Below are 20,342 nucleotides of genomic sequence, written 5' to 3' on the forward strand. Positions count from 1 at the left end.
TCTGTGTGATGAGATCACCTTTCAGGATTCTAGTCTTTATCTTAGTCTGGGGGAGGGGGACCAAGGGGCCTTGATTTTCTCCTAAACTTTCCTTCCCCGCCCCCTTCCTGCCTTTTTTCTCCAGGACTTCTCCCCTTCCAGAATAATAATCCCCCAAATCAAACCCTGCCTCTTCTCTTCCCCAGGCCCCTGACCCACTCTGGCCTGGGGGACTCAGAATGAAAGTACCCAGAGTCAATGCTTTTTCCTTCCACACAAGTCTCCTCATTTTGCTACTCTACTTCCTGTCCCAAATCACCCAGCTGTTTTTTTAAAAGCCCCTCTCCAGAGCCAGCTGCAGCCCAAGGGAGAGGCCAGCTGGTCCGATTGTGGGGTGATGCCGGCCCCATTCCACCCTCACATCTTCAGGTCCTGACCCTTTCTTAGGCGAGGAACCCAAGGAATCTCTGGGTCAGAATCTTAAGCCCACCACTGCTGCAAAGGTAACCTCTAGGTGAAAACTGCCCAAGCCAAGGGCTGAGAACCCCCTTTGGGAAGAGAGGAACTGCAGCCTGACTGCTGTATAATCCAGCAAAGCACAAATGTATGAACCCAGCTCTCTCGTGTTTTTTTTTTTTTTTTTTTTTCCCCCAGCCCAGGCACCAACTCTTTAGATTTTTCCCAGGATTTGGGAGCTTGGGGTGGGGGCGGGGAGGGGAATAGGGAGGGAGGTGTGTGACTCAGCTCCTCCCAGGAGCCCTGGTGGGGGACAGGGGACATAGTGTCCTGCCCCAGTCCTCCTCCCCACTCCACACCCCCAGCCTTGGCCAACTCAAACAGGCCCCCTCCCTGTCCATTCCCGGCTCCTGTTTATACCGGGAGCCCCTTAGTCATTCTCTGGCTGGCTTTTCTACTCTCCCCAATATCCCTCCTCTCTTGGCTCTCTCTGCCCTTATAAGTCCTCTCCCAGTGGCCCCAACACCTCCTGCCTTTCCTCTCACCATGCCTGCCTTTGCCTGGCTCTGCTTTCCTCTGCTTCCGGGTCAGGCCTGGCTTAGGGTTCCCTCCTAGTTGGAACGGCTTCAGCACAGCCCTCCAGGTCTGGAAGCTGGCCTAAAAAGGTCAGCCAGGAGGGGGTCAACCTAGAGGTTATCAGCCCAACTCTCTCTTTCAGAAGAGGAAATGGGTGGCAACAGATGAAGTGACTTATCCAAGGTCACACGACTAGCAAGTTAGTGGTGAGTCTAGAACTTAAGTGTTTTGACTCAACCCAATGCCCTCTCTTCTTAGGCAGCTGACCTCTAAACGTTCTGTCTCCTCTCCGCTTTCTCTCTTTTGTGTATGTCTCATCTTGTCTCTGGCCCAGCCTGTGTATCTTCAAGTGTCTCTGTTTTCTCTCTCAGATCTGACCTCTCTGGTACCCTCTGTCCCATCATCGCTCCGTAGGATTGATTTGCTGTGATGACGGACACTTATTAATCACAGTCTGCTTGACGGAGGGGCAGAAGGGGTGAAGGGCAAGGGCAGGACACTCACCAGGCTCCTGCTGTCACCAGCCTGCCTGCCTGAAGGCTGGAGCCTCAGAACCAGAAGAGTAAATTTGCAGAGGTGGTCAGGGTAGTGGTGCAAGTTCTAAAGCCAGGAGCCATGCTTAGTTTCAGTGGGATGGGAGAGGGCTGGGGAGTATCGATAAAGGTTTATTTAGCATGTGCTCTGTGCCTGGTCCTGGGCTTGACCTTTAACTTGTCTTTATCCTACTTAATTCTTCCTAACTCTTCAGCATTGAATGTATTACGATCCTCATTTTATTGTCAAGAAACTGAGGCCCACGGAGTGAAGTGACTAAGCCAAGATCAACAGAAAGAAAGGGGCAGAAGTAGAATTCAAATTCAATCCCAACTGATTCCCAGGTCGTTGCTTTTCCCACTGTACTGTCAGTTTAGCGCTCTAAACTGGGCTGGTTTCTGTGGGGGAAGATTCTGGAGCAGGGATCTTTAAGCTAGGGTCACTGTCCCCAGGGTGTGGTAGGGGGAAGATGGGGTACACAACCCATGAATCCTCTGAAACTGGATGGAAGTATGCATGTGATTTCTCTGGGGCGAGACTCGGTTGTTTCTTTTAGATTCTCAAATGCCTGGAAATTCTGAGAACACTGAGGCCGGGTGTCCTGATTTCAAGGAATAGATTCAAGCCTTGTTGGGTCTGTACGAAGCCCATTTGGGTGGTTTGGGCTGAGTGAGGTCTTCGTGAAATAAAACTTCCTCACTGGTGTGTGGTATAGCACACACAAATGGGTTGTAGGTACCCCAAGACAGATATAGATCCCCTCAACCCTTGTAGCCTGGAGAGACCCGGGACTGCCAGAAACCCCAGGCTGGTGGCTCTCACTTACCCTGGTGGACTGTGCAAATATCATGTTCTCGGGGTCGCTTGATACAAACAAGAATTGTAAGAGTTTGCTGGACAAAAGGGGCCAGGCCAGAGGAGTTAGGTGGTTTATGACTCCTGGCTTTGGCCTGGGGGTCCCGCTCCTTCTGCCCTATGGTGGGGTGATGAGTTGGAGTCATTCTCAGAGAGGGATGGAAGGAGAGATACTTAGGAAGTTTATGGAGCTGCAGGGGGCTCTCTGGAAGGAGAGTGGAAGCCCAGTTATCTCAGGAGTATGGGTCCAGAGCCTGCTAACACCGAGGCACTGCTCTGAGCTTGTGTATTTAAGAGAGAGCAGTTGGAAAGGACGGGAGCAGGCCATGTGAACCCTTGGGCTCTGTCACTGCCCTGACTCAGGTCTCAGTCTAGGGGAACTGATGGCTCCATCATCTGTGAGTCACCACCCACCACCCCCACTCCCTGTCTGGTGGGGAGACCTCCCCCATGTCCTAGACCTAAAATAAACCCAGACTACCCGCCCCTTTCCACCCCCACTTTGCTCAGAGCACGGGAGGGGTAGATGAGAGATGTTTGCTAGAGTGACAAGACCAGTCCTGGGAGATAAGATGCTTGAGTTCTCTTGGTGCTCCAGGGCTCTGAACCTAGGGCTTGAGACTGTGACCAGATATCAGTTTGGTAGGAACCAAACTGGGAAATTTCCCAAGCTGGGCTAGGTTAGGGAGAGACAGAGGGACAGGAATTAGGGGGAAGGGCATTGATGGGAGAAGAGCAGGGCTGAGGAGACACTGGGGTAAAAAATATAAGATCCGGTAGTACAAAACAAGCAGATCAATGGGAAGGAATTTCCCCCACCCCAGCTGGAGTCTTCTCTTCCAAACCCTCTTCGGTTTTCTATTCTTTTTTTTTTTTTTTTTCCTGGAACAGAATTCTACAGAAAATGTAACAACCCCAGATAGGAAGTTAAAAGGGAAATACGATTCTCTGGGGCGTCCTAAACGTTGACCTCATTTTATTTGCTCACCCACCCCACCCCCATTACTTTCCATCTTTTTTCTCCCCCTTGCTGCCCTGTACCTACCTCTGGACAGGAAAGGAGTGCCTGAAGCTTCTGTGCTTAAGGGCCTGGGGGCTGGAGGAGAGATCCATCCGGGGTGGGAGCTGTGGGCGGGAGCAGCAGTTTCCTGGGATGGCCTTCCCAGATGTAAGCACATCTGGAGCCCATCAGGGAGGGACCTGGAACACCAGGATTCCCAATACACATCCGATCGGGGCTGTGAGGGCTGAAGATGAGCCAGGCGGTCCCTCCCACCTCCATAAGTTTGCCTGCCATTTCCAGTCCTCTCCTGGGAAGGATTACCAATCCCAGACAGGAAATTAGGGCATTGGAAGGGGCTGGGAGCCGGGCAAGAGACTGCTGGGATTTGCACCCCAAACCCGGACATACTGTTTCATTAACTTCAGCTCTTTCTGGCTATATAGAGATGACAACATCCTTGGTCAGGCAGGCATCAGGGTGTGTGTGTGTGTGTGTGTGTGTGTGTGTGTGTACAGCACAAGTATGCCATGTTTCCTTAACAAAATAATAAAATTGCGGTGGCATGAGGTTGGGGTTGGTGGCCAGCATGTGCCCCCTGCTTGCTTCTCATGAAAAGACAGAAGTCCTCCTCCCCATGAGTCTCTGGACCTTTTGCACTCCTCACCTCTCCACCCCTAAACAAACACACACACTCCTTCCTTGGCTGCAAATTCCTCTCCGTCCATCGTCACCTTGTAATGAACACATTTGTTTTCTAGGGATCACGTACAGGGCTAAGAATAGGTCTATCCCTTGCCCTTCCCTTCAGAGAGATCTAACCTGTTGGGGTGCTGAATTTGGGGGTAAATGGGGCACGCAGTGACCCCTGCAAGGGGGTCCAGGTGTCGCCAGCAGCCAGCCCCGAAGGGTAAAACAGAAAGTCTCTGGGACTGAGACTCAGGAACTTACTGCTATGGAGCACTCCTGGGGAGGGGGGGGGAGGTACGGGCAGAGCCCTCTCCCTTTCTGCTACAGCTATAGCTTGATGGGGAACTTCCGCAAACCTTAAAAGATTCTTAGTCAACTTCTGGACTCCAAGGCTGTGGTTTACTGAGCTGAGATAATAATATAATAGAAGGTAGTGTTGTACACAGTTAACAAGCGCAAACATATATCAGGCTTCCTGCCTTACCTGCTGCAAGGGTTGAATGGGCTATGCCCTTTGAGCCTCTGTCCCTTCTCACCTCTGACCTCAACCTTTGGTTGGACTTCAAAGCCCCAGGGGAGAAGCCAAGGGGAGGAGTTCCCTGACCTGTTGGCATAGATCCCTTTCGATAGCTATCCAGCAGCTCAGAGGCTGGGCACCCAACACCTCCTTGCCAAAGTCTCAGATCTAGCCTTGGCTAGGGGGTCCCAGCTGACAGAACTGTGGGGTTAGGAGGTTGGGGTTAGTTAGGGCTCATGTCCTCAGGTCTCTAAGATAGAGGTGTGTGTGTGTGTGTGTGTGTGTGTCTGTGTGTGTGTGTGTGTGTGTGTGTGTGATAGAGACTGATCTGGGAAGAAGGGAAATGGGGTTTGGTAGAGAGCTGAGTGACTGGGGGAGGAAAGATTGGAATGGAGCTCAAAGCTTTCACCTTGGGGAGATCAGCCCTTTCTTCAGACCACACCCTCACACCCAGCCAGCCACGGCTGGCTGACCACACCCCCACAGCTGGCTGGGAAGAGATCACAACCCTACCCCCCCCCCAACAAGCCAATTGCTTACAGATGTGCCACAAAAGGGGGGGTGGTGGTGTTGGAAGGAGGTTGGGTGGATGGAGGTGCAGGGAGGGAAGGAGGGGAGATTCATGGAAGGGAGAGAGGGAGAAGTTGTGGTCAAGGAGAGGAAGACTGGAAGCGTTGGAAGGAAAGAGTTGGAGAGGGAGAGGGGAAAGGGGAGAAAGAAGGGTCTCCTTCCCCCTGCAATTTGCCCCACTTGCTGCAGGCAAATTAATCTCCTTAAACCAAAGCTCTGATGATGTTGCTTCCCAGCTCAAAACCTTCCACGGCTCCACTCTTTTAACCAGTAAAGATGTGTCTACTCTAAAGTGCTGAGAACCAGGCAAGGCACATAGGAAGTGTGGTTGACCCAAGTCCGCCTACATTTTGAGTGCTAACTATGTACAAAGTTGAGTGGGCCATGCTCGGGGGAATAATAAAGGAGAAGAAGGAGGAGGGAGAATCAGACTATGATGGAGAATGAAATAGGAGCAAAGGGGTAGACAGAGAGGGGCCACGGAAAGAGAACAGGCAGAGCGACTGGACAGCAGAGCCAGTGAAACAAAAGGGGTGGAGGCAGCGAGAAGAAGGGTCCTGGAAAGATGGTAGGAGGAAAGGGGAAAGGGCCAGGAAGGCAAGAAGTAGGGGGAAGAGGGAGGCTGTGGAGGGAGGGAGGAGGCATGGCAAGTGGGAGATGATAGAACTGGGGGACCATCCCTTCCTCCTGCTGGGGCAGGAACTCTGCTGGCCACCAAGAGGCACTTTGGAGTGGGCAGGAAGCCTGCAGGCTGCCTGGTCTGCTCCTCACCTGCTCCCCATTTAGGACCTAGCTTTGTCTGTTTCTTGCCATTTTGGGGTCCTTGAATTGACTGTTCTTTCTCTGGTTCCCTGTCCTCCTCACCGCCACCCCTTGGGTACCAATTTCTGAAGTCGGCTTCCTCTGAACTCATCACACCACAGGCCGGTCTCCTGCATTCCTCTTCTATGGGTTTCTTTCCATGAAGTGTGTGGGCAGGGGTGAAACAGACCCGGAGGTGCTTCCAGCTCTCGTCTGCTCTCCACTCAGTGTCTCTCCTCCTCTGATAAATCCGTCCCAGGCTGAGACATTTGTGTCAGAGGTCCCTCTGGCTCCTTTCCTGCTCCTGAATCCCTGGGGTGGTGTTTGGGGGTGGGAGGAGGGGTAAGGTCCGAGGTGGAAACTCTGACGCTGAATGCAGGCCCCCAGCCCCACTCAGACTGGCTGAGCTCATCTCTCCAAGCAACCGCAGCTGGACATTTTCCATGTGATCACCTCAGGGATGGGGGCTGGGTTCCAGAAACCCAGACAGAGCTGACTGAGTTTCACAACCAGCAGGCTGGGGGATGGATCACCCTCAGGTGCTCCACCTTACCTCTGCTGTGCTCTGTAGGGAAAGCCATGGAGAAGCAAGGCCAGAGGAGAAATAGGCCTGGAGAAGAGTCAACGTTGGGATAGATCTTGGGCCCAAGTTGGCCCAGGTTTCTGTGTCCCTGCGTGAATGTTCACTGTTTGTGCTGGCTGGGCTGGAAAAAGATCCTGTGTGATGTGAACGTTTACGTGAGGTGAGAATCTGTGTGTGTGTGTGTGTGTGTGGTCTGAACACCTGCACATGTGTCGGTATGCACATACATGGGTGGGGGGCATCTCTGTCCTGAGTGGTCAACAGGCCACAGTTGGGGTGTGATTTCTTGTCAGTGCAGGGGGAGGTGAGAGAGCTGCCTGAGGGATGAGAGCTGCCTGTTTTCCCCACCGCCCCACCCCTTCTCTAGCCAGTGGCCTTCTCTTACAACCACAGATAACCGGAAGGACAGAGAAAGCAAGCCATAAAACAGAAGGAGGAATGGGTCACTTTCTTCCTCAGTGGAAAAAATTGGGGCAAGGGGCTTCGGGAACTGGCTGACGTGGGGCTGATCGGCCAGCAGTGGATGCAGGGGTTGCTGCGAGAGTAGCCCCTGGCCTCCTGCCACAAAGGCTGCGGAGCTGGAAGCGGTAGACGGTGTCCAGTGTGGGTCTCCACACCCTTTTACCCCATCTCCCCCAGGCCCTGAGATGTTGGGACACTCTGGAAGAGGTGGGTGGGGGGTGTTCGGTGGGGAGGTAGAAAAGAGAGTGGGCAGGAAGCACTTGGCTGTTTGTCCCCTCTCTTTCCTGACTCCTTTGTGGCGGCAGACGGGCTTCCTTCCTCCCCAAGCCACCTTGGCTCCCAGCTCATTTCCGCTTTTATGCCCTTAGTGTAGCTCTCAGGCTGGCACAGTGGAGTTTTTCCAAGCTGAGTGTTCTGGGAACGGGGACCCCTAGAAGAGTGGGAATAGGGGCCGAGGAATGCAAATGAGATGCCAGTCTGGCCCTCTCATAACACGTTTCAAGGTCAGTAGCCCCACTTGAATGAACTGTGGGAGGGGATCATTGGCCAGAAGATGGGAAGCCCCTGCACCAAGCAGGGACCCAGGTATTTGGTTACCTGGGGCCTGCCCCTCCTGCAGCTTGGGATGTGGAGACAGCAGGGCTGAAGAGACACCCCCACCCCCCCTGCAGCCTAGCTTCCTTCTCTGCATCCCTACTTGGCTGTCCTTGCCTCGGTCTGCCCTGCCCCACCTCCCACCTCCATCCACTGCCCTACAAGTCAAGGAATGTAAGTTTCCTCTCTCACTCTCTCATTGATTAGTCATGGGCACCCCTATCCCCGCGGGAACTGTTACTCACCCCTGGGCCTCCCCTCACTGGCAGTGGTCTCCCCAGAACTGGCTGAATTCCTGTAGGAGGAGCTCACAGTATTGGACATGGAGGGGAGGTAGTGAGGGTTGTGGGTGGTGGGCAATGTCCTAGAGACAGCCAAAGCAGGAGACCCTCCATCTCCCCAACACATGCATGCGGGGAGGTCCTCCTCCTGGCTCTGGCCACTTTAATGGTCGCGGAGGTTTAGGCAGAAGGGGTAGAACTGGGGTAGGGTCTGTGTGCTGTGACTGTGTGGAGAAGGGCCCAAAGCAACTGGGCATCTAGTCCCTTCACCAGTGCTGGCTTCGGGGCCAGGACAGAGCCTGGGGCCCGCTCTTTGGATTTGGCTGAGTGCCCAGGCCTGGCCTCTGTCTCCCAGAATTAGACAGGGGCCTTCCCAATAAGGAGCCTCCCAACTCTGGGTCTATTCCCTTGCTGCCCCCACTCCCTCTCCCCTCTAATAGCTCCTCTGCCCTAAAATGGCCACATTTTTTCCCTCCTTTCCTCCTTCCCTCCCCCATATCCAGTTTTGGGCCCCAGGGGAGGGAAGGGGGCTTGGTAAGCATTAAGGACTGCCCAGGGGCCATATGGACTGGTTTAGAGGAGGGTAATGGGATCTCAGGAAAAGAGGGGAATCAGGCCATATGACCCAGGTATATATAGGGGTGGGAGTAGAGGCAGGGCTTCCTAGGGTTACTGTCTTTTCCTATAATAATAGCGTATGCTACTGTTATATATACTATATACGATTATACATATTATAATACACACTATGTACTATACTATGAGAGCTTTACACATATTAACTCATTTACTTGGCACTGCCACTGTATGAGGGAGCTACTGTTAAACCTGTTAAGATGAGGGAACTAAGACACAGAGAGTTTAAGTAACTAGTCCAGGGTAAGTGGAAGAGCTGAGATTCAAACCCAAGCGATCTGGCTTCTCTTTAGGAGAAACTGACCCACTGGCTTTGTGGAATACTTGAGCCTCACTGGCCGAGGCATAAGGAATTCCCAAGTGACTTATAGGGTGATGCTCACAGAAGCTGCCAGTTAAATGTGACCCATTAAGGACCCTTGGGTATTAGCATGGGTACAGACTAAACACTCCCAGAGAGTCATTGGTCCGTTAAAAAAAAACAAAAACAAAACCCAACAAGCGTATTGTTGAGTGACACGCAAGTGATATGCAGGTTAGGACAGAAGCCAAATAAATGTGACTGGAGGGCTGGGGTGGGGGTGGAGGGTTGTGGGGATGCTAGAAGGGGCCCCAAATAAGATCTAGGGCTAAGAGGGAAGAATGAAGAAGAAACCACAGGTGTGTGTGGAGGGACTTCCTTGAGCCCTTTTCCAGCCTTTGCTTTGTTCTAGGCATTAAAAAATAGCGACTTATTTTACCTACTGAGGTGGAGAAAGGAAGAGGAGAATGAGAATTCTTCTAGCTCTGACAGCAGGCAGGGACCCTCTGGGATGGATCCAGGTATTTGACCTGGAAGTTCCTGCTTGAGCAAGACCCTGCTCTTCTCTGGTTCTCAGTTTTTTCTTTTTCTTTCTTAAACCAAGGAATTGAACTAGATGGTCCCTGAAGTTCCATCTCCAACACATTCAGATGCCTATATAAGAACTCAGTGGGGGAGGGGCGCCTGGGTGGCTCAGTAGGTTAAGCGGCCGACTTCAGCTCAGGTCCTGATCTCACGGTCGGTCGGGTCCCTGAGTTCGAGCCCCGCGTCCGGCTCTGGGCTGTCAGTTCAGAGCCTGGAGCCTGCTTCGGATTCTGTGTCTCCTTCTCTCTCTGTCCCCTCTCTCTCTGCCCCTCCTCCACTCACACTCTGTCTCTCTATCAAAAAATGAATAAACGTTAAAAAAAAAAAAAAAAAAAGAACTCAGTGGGGGAAAACCAGCATGGGGGTTGGAGTCCTTGTGTGTGTGTGTGTGTGTGTGTGTGTGTGGTGGAGGGGGGGGCAGGACTAAACAAACACTTGGTAACTAGGATGAGCTCAGGGCTCTGAGGGAGAGACTCTGCAGGGGGTGATGGGAAGGAAACCAGGCCAGGCCAGGCCAGACCCCAGAAAAGTGAATGGAGGATGGACTCATTCATTCATTCTTTCATTCATTTAACCATGTACCTTCAGAAATTAAAACCTAGGAATCTGAGCTTCCCATCCAAGGAGCCTCTAATGAGGCTAGGAGCTCTAGATGTCTAGGAGGGGCAAACTTTCAGGTTCCTCCCCAATTTTTGAGGTATTATGGGAAAAATTAGCTAAGTACCAGGTACAGATCTGAGCATTATGCGTATATGACCTCATTTAACCTCAAAACAATCTGATGAGGCAGCTGTTTCTATCTTTCAAATAATTTGTCTATTTAATCTTGCCAACAACCCTCTAAAGTTAACAAAGCCATCTGACTGATGAGGAATCTGAAAAAGCAGGAAAAGGCAAAATTAGATTTCTTTTTTTTTTTAAACATTATTTATTTTTAAATATTTATTTATTTAGAGAGAGAGTACAGACGAGCAGGGGAGGGGCAGAGAGCGAGCGAGAGGGAATTCCAAGCAGGTTCCACGCTGTCAGCACAGAGCCCCACGTGGGGCTTGATCCCACGAACTGTGAGATGAAATCAAGAGTCAGACACTCAACTGACTGAGCCACCCAGGTGCCCCCCAAATTAGATTGCTATTAGGACGTTTCTAAGTGTTTACCAGGTGGGAGGCCCTGGAAGGAGTTGTGGGGATTCTCACTTTCTGTGAAGATCTTTTCTGCTCTGGGTTTCAGGAGTGACTTAGCTGAAGGACAGAGGGGTGTAATTTGCAGCCCTTGACAGACAGGGAATGAATATGCACATTAAGGTGCCTGACAGTTACCAGTTATGGCACCTTGATACCTTTGCCTTTCGAGATAGAAGGTATCATCATAGAGTTGGGGAATTACTTTAAATTGGCCACAGGAGCCTGGGAGGCCAGAGGCTGAATTCTGAGTGAACTAGCTGCCCTTTGTTTCACCAACTAACTACTGGCTCAACAGCAGGATAGAAGGGAATTAGATATACAGAGGGACTTCCCTATTGTTTGGGTTGATAGGGGAATCTTGCCTCCTGTGGGCGATTGTAAAGTTAATAGATTGTTCCATCACCGGTCAGCAGGAGGTGGGGGTGGGTGGTGGAAGGGGGGGATGGTAGTGGAGGTGGAGGCTCCCCCAGATGACCTCTGACCCGTTCGAAGAGCCTGAGATTTCTGAGGGGGAGGAGGAGGAGGAAATTTACCAAAAGGACACTTTGAGGGGAGGAGGGTCCACGTGTTGGGCTCCAGCCTGGGGTGAAGTCAGAGACATAAATCACACCTCCCAACTGCCCGTTTCCGCTTTGAGCTCGGTTCCCAGCCAAAAGCCCGGCTATCCTGCCAGAGGAGTGAGTGTGGAGACAGGGGAGGGACCAAGGAGCTGGAAGCCAGTGGTTGGGAATGGGAATCAGCTGGGAATGAGCATCTGGTCTCATTAGAGTCATGAAATGGGCTCAGGGTGAGGGCTGGTAGGGCCGGGAGCCTGGAGATCTTCACAAAACTGAGCTCTGGTAGATCTCGCTCTCATTCTACTTGGGACACACCCACCGCCCCACCCAGTCTGTTGAATTCTCCTTTCCCACAAACCACACCAATGTGACATGCCTCAAGGCTCAGACCCCTACAGAGACACACCCCCACTCTTTTCCCATCTAGCTGTTGCTCATTTTTGCCAGAAAACCCCTGATCTTCCTCCGATGACCGCCCTGAGAAAGGAGGGCAGCCTGAGGGAGATAAGTGTATCCTGGATCTTCATTAAAGGTCTAGAACCATCCTCCTCTAGTGATCCAAAAGCCTGAGCTATGTCATTTTTTCCCCACAGGGGACGGGTCTGGCGGCTTTTCCCTCTCACTTTAGGAGAACGCTGGGGTTGGCTCTCTTGGTGTGCAATGCCTCCTCGCCAGGAGGTAGAGCGTAGAGCGGGAGGCCTGACACTCAGTGTGCCTGTTGGGTGAGGTAGATGTTTGAGGGCAGGAAGTTGAGAAAGCAACTGAGACAATGGCGTTTTTCCGCTGGCCCGGGTCCAGGTTGCCGGGTCCTGTCATACCCTAGCAGCGCCTCCTACTTCTTCCTTTGGTCAGCTTCCCACTCAGGGCTCATTTGTGGGGAGAGATAGGAGAGGCAGTGTTCCAGTGGAGGTAAGGCCTCTTCCCCCTTTTCCAGGTGACTGTTCTGGATTGACCAGAGGTTTGGGGGGCTCAAGTAACCTGGTTCAGCCTGGGACCGTGCCATCCGTGCCTGGTGTTCTCTTCCATGTAAAGGAGTTTGCCGTGACCTCTCTATGGTATAGCTAGAAGTACATCTAAGGGGAGCAATTATGCTTCATTTTGGGCTACGTTTGCCCCATTCTTTTCTCTAAATTATCTGTTTGCATCCCCATTAGACTGGAAGCTTTACTGGAACAAGGACTGTGTGTCTGTCCATTGATTTGGCCCTCAGACTAGCATTAGGAAAATAATATATACATATATATATATATATATTTAATTTTTTATTGTTTATTTATTTTTGAGAGAGTGAGAGAGAGTATGAGCATGAGAGAGGGAGACACCAAATCCGAAACAGGCTCCAGGCTCCAAGCTGTCAGCACAGAGTCCAATGCAAGGCTCAAACCCACGAACCGTGAGATCATGACCTGAGCTGAAGTCGGATGCTTAACTGACTGCGCCGCCCAGGCTCCCCAATATATATTTCTTGATATGCAAAGTGATAACATGATGATACAGGAGGAGGAGAGGGAGATCTTGGGAATGCTGGAATATATGTTTTCCTAGAAAAGGGGAGGGAGTTGGGCCACAGCTACCAGGGCCACTTAAATGGGGATAAATTGGTATTGAAGCCTCCTTCGACCCCTACCTGTTTGGATCAGAAAAAGCCTCTTCCCGATACAACCTCTAAGTCAGTCCCTTGAGGCTCAATGATTCAGTATTGTTTTACTAATGTGCTGAATTTATCTTTAGTTTTCTCCTGTGATTCCAACATCTGGAAGGCACTCATCAAGGCCTGCACAAACTTCCCCAACTCCTTCTAACTCTCAGTCACGCTCCTCTCTTCTGAATTCTTGTGCTCATAGTCTGGACTACACAGTCTAGAATTTAATTATACAGGGTATTTATAAAGTCCTTGTGAATACATTTAGAAAGTGAGTACATTTGGATGTATATATGATAGAAGAAACGGTAAATATTTTATGAAAGCATATTCCATATAATTTTTAATGCTAACGTTTGCTTTTTGTTAATATGCTTTTAATCTGTACAGAAAAGGCATATGTTATACTGGAAAGATAACCTGGGTTCGAATGCTGCCTCCCTCACAACAAGTTACTTGACATTCCTGAGTCTCAGTACCTTCATCTGTAAAGCAGAAGTCATACCTTCCTTGACTTGTTGGGAGAATTAAAGGAACATGGTGCATGTATCATCACCTGCTGCAGTGCGTGACTGCAAATATTAAAACCTCATCCAATCTGGCTGATGAATCTGAAATCTATTCAAAGTCTGATAAGCTCTTTGAATGAAACGGGATGTATTTAATTGGTCAGTTCTCAGCACAGACATTACTTCCTCCTTAATCCTCTCCCAGTTCCCTAGACTTCTAGTCATTGCACTGTATCTTCTTGTTTGTCTTGCCCACTGTGAGAAATAAGCCCACTGACCCAATCAAAGGAGGGACTCGGAGACTTGGAGCACAGTGAAGCCAGGCTTTCGTCAACGTTCCTGCAAAAGCAGGTGTCTGATGGACAGGCATGCTCGGCCAGTCACAGCAGGCAATTTATCTCCTAGTATGCAAGTCCCGCCCCTGGTTCCTCATTGGCTGAGTACTACAGAAGTTACAACCTTACCCGGGTGTCGCCTATGCCCATATAAGGCGTAGTAGTAAGGTAAAAAAATAGTCTGATGAGGGGACCCTGGGTGGCTCAGTCGGTTAAGCATCTGACTTCAGCTTTGGTCATGATCTCGTGGATTGTGAGTTCGAGCCCCGCGTCGGGCTCTGTGCTGACAGCTCAGGGCCTGGAGCCTGCTTCAGATTCTCTGTCTCTCCATCTCTCCATCTCTCCATCTCTTGGCCCTTCCCCCTGCTCGTGCTCTTTGTCTCTATCTCTCAATAACAGATAAACGTTAAAAACAAACAAAAAAAGTAGTCTGATGGGAGCAAATGTACATTTCCTGAGGTGACAGAGTCTTTCAGTCCTTCCTCCCTCTGGTCTTTGACACATGCTCATTGCAAAGCCCACGAAAATAAGCCTCTGAAACAGAGAGGGTAAGAAGAACCAGGAAGTAAAGTGTTGAAGGGATTGGGACTCCATTATGGGGGGGGGGGGTTCATATATATTTCCAACAGGTTGTAAACCTACTGTTAACTAGACAGCACAGCTTTTATTTGGTATTTCTGAAAATGAATCAATCCTGTCTTTTCTCACACCCACTAAACTCAGTTCTGTGAGGTAAGGGTCTTGTTTACTTCAGTTTTTCCGTTGTCTAGCACATTGCCCAGTTCAGTAAATATTATTTGAATAAATTAAACCTTTTTGCAAAAGCAATGGTGGGGTGCCTGGCTGGTTCAGTCAGTAGAGCATGTGACGCTTGATCTCAGGGGTATGAGTTCGAGTCCCATGTTGGGGGTAGAGTTTACTTAAACAACAACAACAACAACAATGGTAGGGGTGCCTGGGTGGCTCAGTCGGTTAAGTATCTGACTTCAGCCCAGGTCATGATCTTGCGGTTAATGAGTTCAAGCCCCACATCAGGCTCTGTGCTGGCAGCTCAGAGCCTGGAGCCTGCTTTGGATTCTGTGTCTCCCTCTCTCTCTGCCCCTCCCCTGCTTGCACTCTGTCTCTGTCTCAGGAAATGAATAAACATAAAAAGAAAATTTAAAAACCCAAAAAAGCAAAGGTAAACATAACAGTGATATTACAAAATTAATTTCTGAACTGTATGACAATTTTTTAATTAAAAAATTAAAAGAAAAATTTTATGTTTAGTTTTGAGAGTTAGAGAGACACAGAGCTTGAGCAGAGGAGGGGCCGAAAGAGAGAAAGACACAGAATCTGAGGCAGGCTCCAGGCTCTGAGCTGTTAGCACAGAGCCCCATGTAGGGCTTGAACTCACAAATTGTGAGATCATGACCTAAGCCGAAGTCAGACACTTAACCGGCTGAGCCACTCAGGTGCCATGACAAATAATTTTTTTAACAAGATAATCTTCTAGCAAGATAGCACTTCTTGCTATCGTGCTTTGGATATACATCCAATTCTTGAAATGTATCTGGAGATGTGATCTAACGGCTTGTTAAAATTGTTCACTTGAAGCTGTCCCCACAGAACCAGATTTGCAGGTATGGTAGAGACCATTGTCTCCCAACGTCCAGTTTCTTCTTCTTCTTCTTTTTTTTTTTTAGTAATACGACCCTTCCACTCTGCTACCCACACTGAAGTTTAGCAGGATACATGGCTGTTGGCTAGATACTACTCTGCCCAGCCTTTCTTTCTTTCCTTTAAATTAAATTTCTTTGAAAGTTTATTTATTTATTTTGAGAGAGGGAGGGAAAGAGAGAGAATCCCAAGCAGGCTCCGCACTGTCACTGCAGAGGCGGACGTGAGGCTTGAATCCATGAACCATGAGACCATGACCTGAGCTGAAATCAACAGTCAGACACTTAACCAACTGAGCTGTCCAGACGCCACCCCCTCCCCCCAAGCCTATCTTATAGTAGGAGTGGCCACATAACCAAGTTCTGGTAAATGGAATGTGAATGAACCAATGCGTGTAACTTCTGGGTCATATTCTTAAAAAGGAAAGCTGATTGCCCTTGGCTTCCTCTTTCTTCCTTTTGCTTGCTGGGACATAGTGACAAACTAAGTAGCCACCTTCCACCAAGCCATACAAGACTTCTCCACTAGTCAAGGACTACCTACCCATCTCCTTCTGGTTTATTCCTTTATTTGAACCACTCTGTGGGTCTCTTTGTTACAGCAGCATGGCCTATGTTTTTTGAAAAAGATTAAGAGCACCATGAAATCATGAAATCTCAGCCTACTTTGAAGAATATTTTTAAGGAGTTCAAAAATCAAATTGAACCAGTTTCAATGAAAATAGAATCTGCTGAGGTCTAATTTTATTTTTCTCTTTTCTTTTCTTTTCTCCTTTTTTTCTTTTCTTTCTTTCTTTCTTTCTTTCTTTCTTTCTTTCTTTCTTTCTTTCAGGGCAATGGCAAAGGGTCTAGTTTCTTTTAATGGCATTTTGCGAAAAAGTGTGGAATTTGATCTATCGTGAGCATACTCAAATTTCTTGCAGGCGGGGGCACCTGGGTGCTCTGGGTGGTTAAGCGTCTGACTTCAGCTCAGGTCACGATCTCGTGGTTCGTGAGTTAGAGCCCCGCGCCCGGCTCTGTGCTGACAGCTCAGAGCCTGGAGCCTGCTTCAGATTCTGTGTCTCCCTCTCTCTGCCCTCCCCCGACTCATACTCTGTCTCTCTGCTCATCTCTCAAAAAGAAATAAACATTAAAAAAATTTCTTGCAGGCGTTTAAACATCCAACCTCCTCTATTTAGCATAATATATTATTTACGATAACCTTGAAATACTTGATGGATTATGGGGTAGCTAGCCTCCAAGATAGCTCAATGATCCTCATCTCATGGTATTCATGCCCTTTCTGTGTTCCCTTCCTACATGGCTTCCTACAATACAATACTGTGGAAGCGACATATGTGACTTTCAAGGCTGAGTCATAAACAGACATTGCAGCTTCTACCTTGGTGTGCCTCTTGGATCACTTGCTTTGAGGGAAGGCAGCTGCCATGTCATGGTGACACTCAAGCAGCTCTATGGCAGGACCCATGTGGTGAGGAACTAGGGCCCTCCACCAAGAGCCAGCACCGACTTGCCAGAATTTGAGTTCGTGCACATGAGTCACCTTGCAGTACAAGGTGACCAACCCTAGCTGAGCTTTCAGAAAACTGCAGCCCCCGTTGACATCTTAACTACAACCTCATGAGAGACCTTCGGCTCAGAACCACCTAGCTAAGCTGCTTCTGAGTTCTTGACCCACAGGAACTGTGTGAGAGAATAAATGTTTACTGTTGTTTTAAGTCGCTACATTTGGGGGCGATTCGTTATGCATCAATAGGTACCGAGTGCAGATTAGAAATTCCTTGAAAGTAGGACTCATGAGTTCTACCTATTTTACTTCAAGTTACTGCATCACCTCCCTTCCCACTTCCGCCTTGGAGATTAGAGCATATTGAAATATCTGGCAAGGGGCGCCTGGGTGGCGCAGTCGGTTAAGCGTCCGACTTCAGCCAGGTCACGATCTCGCGGTCCGTGAGTTCGAGCCCGGCGTCGGGCTCTGGGCTGATGGCTCGGAGCCTGGAGCCTGTTTCCGATTCTGTGTCTCCTTCTCTCTCTGCCCCTCCCCCGTTCATGCTCTGTCTCTCTCTGTCCCAAAAATAAATAAAAAACGTTGGAAAAAAAAATTAAAAAAAAAAAAAAAGAAATATCTGGCAAAATATGGGAGGTGAAATGACATTCCCCTTGAAATTCAGTATGACACATCCGAATGAGGAAAACCAAGATGTCAATCGGTCCATTCTGACCGTTTTTTTATTTCTGAGGGTATTTACGAGTCCCCAGGGTGGAGGTGAGGATAAAGGAGTAGAACTCAGGTCTCAGGATGAGTATTGTTATTTGTCATTCCGGAATCCCCCAGAATTCTCCGTTCTCAGTTCGGCAGTGGAATATGTTCTTAGGCCTGGGTATATAGGGAAGCTTTGGTAAATGGGGAGTTTCCAGTATCCTATGGAAACTTCCAGTATCTAGAGGATACTGGAAACTCACCTGGACAAAGGAAGTGAGATAGTGCCTGGGGGTGGGGTGCGGGGGAAGGTGAAGTGTTGGCTCTCTTCACAGGATCACTTCAGGCACAAGTCCTTGCCCAGGGGCGAGGTGAACATTGCACAGGCAGCCAGAACCAATGGCCAGCCTACTGTGAATCTGCATCAGCAGGAAGGGGCTTGAGTGAGGAGGGGGAGCTCTGTAGGCAATGGAGCAGAGATCAGAGACAGACTTGCACTGGGCCCAGACTCAGTATGTAGCAATACAGTTGTCCCTTCTTATCTGCAGGGGATATCTCCCTGGATACCTGAAACTTAGACGGTACTGAACCCTATACATACTTTGTTTTTTCCTATACACACATACCTATAACATTTAATTTATAAATTAGGCACAGTAAGAGATTAACAAGAGCAATAAGACAATCATAATGATATATTGTGACGAAAGTTATAAATGTGATTTCTTTTTCAAAATATCTCTGTGCTGTACTCCTCCTTCTTCTTACGATGATCATATGAGATAATGCCTCCGTGATGAGATACAGAGAGGCGAATGACATCGGTTACTACTGACCTTCTGACATCTTGTCTGAGGCTCCTCTGCTTCTGGGCCGCGGCTGACCGCAAGTAACTCAAACTGTAGAAAGTGAAACTGCAGACGGTGGGGGAGGAATCCTGCACAAAGGATATTACCTAGATGAGCATCACTTTATTTTTGACACAATAGTTTTAGATTCTTTGAGTTACAAGGTTGACTAGGGCCTCCAGCCTTCTCAGTACACAGAAGACTAGGAGGTCTGTGGACTTCACATCCCTGTGGCGGTGGACGTCCAGTGTGGGAACAGAGGTAGCACGAGTAGGGACACTAGGAACTCAGAACTTTCACTTCCCCTCCCCGCCCCCCCAGTACATGGTTCCCTTAGTTTAGACACAGCTTATGCCTGGGGTCACACAGGGTTCTGTGGGTGCTATATGGGTCACCCTCAACAAGGGAAAGTCGGGGCGCCTGGGTGGCTCCGTCGGTTGAGCGTCCGACTTCAGCTCAGGTCACGATCTCACGGTTCGTGAGTTCGAGCCCCGCGTCGGGCTCTGGGCTGATGGCTCAGAGCCTGGAGCCTGCTTCCGATCCTGTGTCTCCCTCTCTCTCTGCCCCTCCCCCATTCATGCTCTGTCTCTCTCTGTCTCAAAAATAAATAAACATTAAAAAAAAATTTAAAAAACAAGGGAGAGTCAATCACTGCTCAAAACTAAATAGCAGATATTAGAGGAGGAAGATATTCTAGATACTGTCTAGTCCAATGTCCTCATTTTACAGATAAGGAAACCAAGGCCCAGAGAAATGAAGTAACTTGCCCAAGGTCATACAGCTAACGTGGGATAGAATCCAAGTATCGTTATCCCAAGTTAGTTCTTTCCACCAAGCCACGTTTGCCTTCCACTCTACTAATTCCCGTGTATCCCACTCCCATTTATCCTAACACTCAACCTCAAGTTCTGGGTTATATTCAGAAGGTCCATTTCTAGACTTTTCTTTTCCAGTGGAAGGGCAAAGATGAAGAGCTTCTGCTATGGTTTGCAGATAGAATGCTACCCCCTTTGCCTGCCTCCCTTTCTCCTGTCGCTCTCAGTGACAAACTGAATCTATTTCTCCATATGCAGGAGGTTCTCGCAGAAGTTCTGGGCTCCATTCAGTCTGTGGCAGGGGAAGCGGATGGGCACAATGCCCTGGGATGCCCTCCAGTTTGGCAGGCTGATCGTATCCAGCTGATGGTCATGGCCTGCTGCCCACTGGTAGGGAGGGTGCCCACCCATGCCTTTACTTGGTGCCTGGCATATCCACAGATGCCACATGGCTGGCGGGATACCTATGCTGCATCTTGTCTGATTTGCTGGTCCTGGTTTGTGTCACTTTTAGATTTGTGTATATATATGGCAGAATTTTAGAAGCATGGTCTCTCCATGGGTTTAAGATGCTGGCATTTCTAGACCGGCAGGCAGGACACCTCACTGCCAACCCAGGATCTGTGTTACACAGCCGAGACCTGGACGTCAGGAAACTCCTTCAAATGTGTCTGTGATCCCCTTCTTCCCATCCTTCTGCCACCTTAGAGTTCTTTGTATCCCTCCTTCCCAGCCTCGTATCAGAAGCTGAGAGGTCCTAGTGTGAGGTCAAAGTCTCCAAGAAAGGGAAGGAAGAAAATGGGGTGTAAATAGGTTTAGGTAAGTGGGGACTGGGAAGCAACAAAGGTACCTTGCTTATTCTCTCTCTCAGGCTTCAGAAGACTCTGGAAGCTGCTTATTGCCCAGTATTTTCCACTGCAGCCCCAGGCAGACTTAGACTGCATCTCTACCTGCTGGACATCAAGGAGATCGACAACCCTCCTTTTAGCTTTCTCTTTGGAATATGGAGAGTAAAACTTCACTAATACTCCACCTTTATTCCAAGGTTAAATTCTTCCTTCTCAATCTGTTGAGGCCACATTTTTCTCTCTTAGAAACTGCCTTTTCAGAAGGCTGGACTCCAGGGAGAGCTGTGTACAATTTCCTCCATATGCTATTCTTTCCCTCTCCAAAA

This window comes from Panthera leo, chromosome B4, assembly GCF_018350215.1.
Source record: "Panthera leo isolate Ple1 chromosome B4, P.leo_Ple1_pat1.1, whole genome shotgun sequence".
Lineage (NCBI taxonomy): Eukaryota > Metazoa > Chordata > Mammalia > Carnivora > Felidae > Panthera > Panthera leo.